The sequence below is a fragment of the Bos mutus genome, chromosome 7 (genome assembly GCF_027580195.1).
Source record: "Bos mutus isolate GX-2022 chromosome 7, NWIPB_WYAK_1.1, whole genome shotgun sequence".
Classification (NCBI taxonomy): Eukaryota; Metazoa; Chordata; class Mammalia; order Artiodactyla; family Bovidae; genus Bos; species Bos mutus.
The window spans coordinates 22708020-22713231 of record NC_091623.1 but is presented as its reverse complement, the minus strand read 5'-3'; the positions used below and the strand labels follow the sequence as shown (position 1 = coordinate 22713231).

Sequence of the window (5212 nt, the reverse complement as noted above, 5' to 3'; positions counted from 1 at the left end):
GGAGACCTGGGTTCGATCCCCAGGTTGGGAAGATCCCCTGGAGAAGGGAAAGGCTACCCACTCTAGTATTCTGGCCTGGAGAATTCCATGGACTGTATAATCCATGGGGTTGCAAAGAGTCAGACACAACTGAGAGACTTTCACTGTCATGGGTAAAAGATGCTAAAATTCCTCAGCGCTTGCCCACACATACCCTTACAAAACCTCAATTCTAGCACTGTTATTTAACTTATATACTATTTCTTCTCCTATAAATCCACAACTTCGTTAAAAAAAAAAGTAAAAATGTTAGTCACTCAGTTATGTCTGTCTCTTTGCGACTCCATGGACTGTAGCTTGCCAGGCTCCTCTGTCCATGGAATTTTCCAGGCAAGAATACTGGAGTAAGTATCCATTCCCTTCTCCAGGGGATCTTCCTGACCCAGGGATCAAACTTGGGTTTTCTGCATTGCAGGCGGATTCTTTACCATCTGAGCCACCAACAAATCCTGAACGTTATGGCTGTAAAAGATGCAAATTAAAAACTAGTGAAGCTTTTTTGTTGTTGTTGTCCCTTTCTGGCATTCAAGATGTTGAAGTGAGTTCGTGGTGGGTCCTCTGGTGCGAAATTCCAGACTTCTTGGGTCTTCCGCTTGGAGCCCTGATCAACTGTGCTGACAACATAGGAGCCAAAAATCTGTATATCATCTCGGTGAAGGGGATCAAGGGACGACTGAATAGACTTCCTGCTGCTGGTGTGGGTGACATGGTGATGGCCACAGTCAAGAAAGGCAAAGCAGAGCTCAGAAAGAAGGTACATCCAGTGGTGGTAATTCGACAATGAAAGTCATACCATAGAAAAGATGGTTTGTTTCTTTATTTTGAAGATAATGCTGGGGTCATAGTAAACAATAAAGGGGAAATGAAAGATTTTGCCATCACAGGACCAGTTGTAAAGGAATGTGCTGAGTTGTGGTCCAGGATTCCTTCCAATGCTGGCAGCACTGCATGATTCTTTGGTGTATTTGTAAAAAAAAAATCATTTGCTCCCCCCACCAAAAAAATTAGTAAATATCTTTTGTACTGTTTAAATAGAGGGATTGAGGTCCTACAGTAAGAAATAAAAAGCAAAGTCAAGCTAAATATTTAAAGGAGAATCTCATATGGAGAGATTTACAAAGTGTAGGCAGAATGTAGGGAAGTCATAGGTTAGTGCAGTAACCAGGGGCTACAGCACTAACAAAACACCTGCCCCACCCCCACCCTTAGGCCTGAGAGAGCTGGAAGAGGACAAGTACCAGAACCAGGTGAGACAGAAAGAGGTCTGTGAGGCACGGCCACCAGAAGGGGTAATTGCCTGTGATGAAGGGATGCTGACAGCCTCAGACAGACCTATGGCGTGTGACTGTGGCAGAAACTCCAAACAAAACAGGACAACATTGGTCTGAGAGAATGTACAATCTCTAAAAATATGAAAGATTTAATTGATGAACATAGTTTTTTTTTTTTTTTAAGAAAAAGTTGAATGCATTGAATGTATTCAAAAATTCAGTAAAAAATGAGAAAGAAACTCTTCGAAGAGCAGATGGTACATATAAAGTATTGTACAGGCCTCACTGAGGTGGCTCAGTGGTTAAAAAAAAAAAAATCTGCCTGCCAATGCAGGAGACCCAGATTCAATCCCTAGGTTGGGAAGATCCCCTGGAGAAGGAAGTGGCAGCCCACTCCAGTATTCTTGCCAGGATAATCCCATGGCCAAAGGAGCCTGGCAGGCTACAGTCCGTGAGGTTGCAAAGGGTCGGACACAACTGGACACACACACACCACCCATTGCACAGGCCTAAATCAGACCACAGTAGATATAGCTAATATTTACTGAGGGTTTTTTAGGGTCAACCATATTCTGTCAGGCACATTTAACGTGTCGTCTCACATTATATAACATTCCAAAGAAGTAGCGGATTATTTTTCCCATTTTACACAAAGGAAACCAGTTTGGAGACTTTAAGTAGTTGTCCAGTCCACACAGCAAGCAAATTGTGGAGGCAGGAGTTGAACTTAGCTCTGACACCCAAATCCTATTCATTTCATAACAATATTATTGCATTATTATCCTTTAATTTTGTGAAGTTAGATCTATCATACTTAGTAAGGACAATACTTATATTCTCAAATGAAATATATGTAAATGATAAATATATGGCATTTTAGATTTATAAAATGTCTTAATTCTTAGATCCTTCAAAAGGTATCATCCACTATTTAAATCATATTCCCAGTTTTAATAGCGTTCCTTGGGCATATTATATGCTCACCGAGCTAATACACTGACACTCAGCTATGCCAAAATATAGAATCCACCAAAATATCTAAAAATACTTTGGAGAATGGAAAAAATAAGAGATTTTTATTTAGAACAGTACATGAACTATTTTTGTGCTTTATTTCTTTAATTATCTTAAAAATTTTACATATCAAAATATGACATGCTATAATCCATCAGTTGACATAATACAGCATAGTAAATCATGATGTAATAGATCATTTGCCATGGCTCAGTGCTTCCAATAATGATGTAATATAAATGTATATGAAAGCAGGCTTAATACATGTATTTCTAAAATTCAGCTCTCTTCTTCAAGAATGGAAACACACTAAATATTAAGCACTGCTATTAAAATGTTTTCCTTCTTTTACAGAAAAGCCCAGTATAATATTCTAAAGAACATTTTTAGTTATATAATAGGATTTTAATCATTAGGCTTTGTAGAGACTTCAAACGTATGCCCTTCATACATCTTAATCTTTCATATATAATAATAAAAATCTATGATCTATGAATAATTGGACTGGCTACGTATAATCAACCCTCAATTATCATTTCAGAGGCAAGAAAGAAATCACATAGACAAATGAAATTCTCAGATAAAACAAGAATGAGAGAATGATGAAGTTTAGAGCTGAAGAGACCTCAGAGATCAGCTACTCCAGCCCCCTTATTTTACAAATGAATAAACTGAGCCCCTTGAAACCAGAGGTTTTTAAAAGGTCACAAAACAAGGTTATTTGAAAGTCAAGGACCAGTAGGTCTTCTGGCTCAGGATCTTTTCACAGTCCTACATTGATATACTTCCCTGGTAGCTCAGATGATAAAGAAATTTGCCTGCAATGCAGGAGACCTAGTTTGGATCCCTGAGATGGGAAGATCCCTGGAGAAAGGAATTGCAACCCACTCCAGTATTCTTGCCTGGAGAATTCCGTGGAAAAAGAGCCAGGCAGGCTACTGTCCATGGAGTCACAAAGAGTTGGACATGACTGATTGACTAACACACACATACACACACACACACACACACTGGTATACATCAGTGGTTCAGTGTTTCCTTTCTGATTCTTTTCCCTCATAGTTTATTACAAAGTACTGAGTATGGTTCTATGTGCTCTCTCTCTCTTTCTGTGCGTGTATATATATACATACATACACAGATATATCTAGATCCATCCATGTTGCTACAAATGGAATGATTTCATTCTTTTTTTATGGATGAGTAATATCCTGTTGCATGTATGTATGTGTGTGTGGCGCTATATATATATATCTCTAAATATTTGTATGGAAGGAAATCAGTCCTGAATATTCCTTGTAAGGACTGATGCTGAAGCTGAAACTCCAAGACTTTGGCCACCTGATGCAAAGAACTGACTCATTGGAAAAGACCCTGATGCTGGGAAAGATTGAAGGCAGGAGGAGAAGGGGACGACAGAGGACGAGATGGTTGGATGGCATCATTGACTCAATGGACATGAGTTTGAGTAAACTCTGGGAGTTGGTGATGGACAGGGAGGCCTGGCGTGCTGCAGTTCATGGGGTCTCAAAGAGTCGGACACGACTGAGAAACTGAACTGAACGGATGAACAGGTTTGTTCAGAGCACTGAAAGAGGCATTTATCTTAGGAATGAAGATCTTGCTCTCATGCCCTTTTAGGGGTAGGGTGAATTTGGTGGCAACTTTTATTTTTATCCAATTTCTAGCATTTTCCCTGTAAAGCAGGAATCACAACTATTTTCTGAGTGTAAGTATTGATGTGGTTGACTAAACTGTTTGAAAGAAGAAAAGCTTCAAAGTAGGTATAATCCATAGACAAGAGAGCCAATTGAAGAAAGGCCCTCCAGACAGCATGAGGATCACCTGAGGTGGAAATCATGGATTTGCAGTGGTTGAGTGCATGCACGCTAGGTCGCTCAATCATTTCCAACTCTGTGCAATCCCATGGACTGTAGTCCACCAGGCTCTTCTGTCTGAGTGATTCTCCAGGCAAGAATACTCGAGTGGGTTGCCATGCTCTCCTCCAGGGGATCTTCCCAACCCAGGGATCAAACCCATGTCTCTTATGTCTCCTGCATTAGCAGGCAGGTTCTCTACCCTAGCACCATCTGGAAAACCCCCGCAGTGGTTGTTCAGTGTGATTTCCTCCCATCAGCACTCAGCATCCCTGGTGTAGCTGAGGGAAATACCAACACTGGATTGATATAAAGTTAGAATTTTGAACAGCAAACAGAAATGGGAAGGGAGGTAACTGACAAGAGAGTGATTGAAGTGATAGGTTGTAGACTACCTTGGATAGTAGAGCAAATTAAGGCAGGACTGTTTAATTCTAAGGAAAAAAACAAGAGGGGTCAAGGTACTGGAAAACTTCACTTTGCTGAAGTACAATTATAAAAAGAAATTTATAAAAAGAAATTTAGTCAGACCATTGACACTCCGGCTTATAAATAATTTTGATCTCTAGAAGCAACATCTGGTAAAAATACACAGCTCTGCAAGAATAATCTTAGGATCTGGTGACATCAGCCTAAGGCACAAACTGCGTAAGTCAAAGACACATTCAATCAAAAGAATGAGATGACAAGCCATAGAAGAGGGGAAAACATTTGTAAAAGACACATCTGATAAGGGACTGTTATCTAAAATATACAAAGAACGCTTAAAATTCAACAATAAGCAAACACACAACCAAATTAAAAAATGGACTAAAGACCTTAACAGACAATTCACCAAAGAAGATGAACAGATTCACATCATAAGCCATCAGGTAAAAGTACATTAAAACCAAGATAAAACTACACACCTATCAGAATAGTGAAAATCCTGAACACTGAAAACACTAAATGCTGACAAGGATGTGGAACAAGAGGAAATCTCATTCATTGGTAATGGAAATGCAAAATGGT

The 5212-nt window shown here is 39.5% G+C and overlaps 1 pseudogene; it reads left to right on the top strand.

The window, feature by feature from the left end:
• Positions 1 to 569: 569 nt before the first annotated feature.
• Positions 570 to 991, top strand: LOC102266935 (large ribosomal subunit protein uL14-like; annotated as a pseudogene).
• The last annotated feature ends 4221 nt before the right edge of the window (positions 992 to 5212 follow it).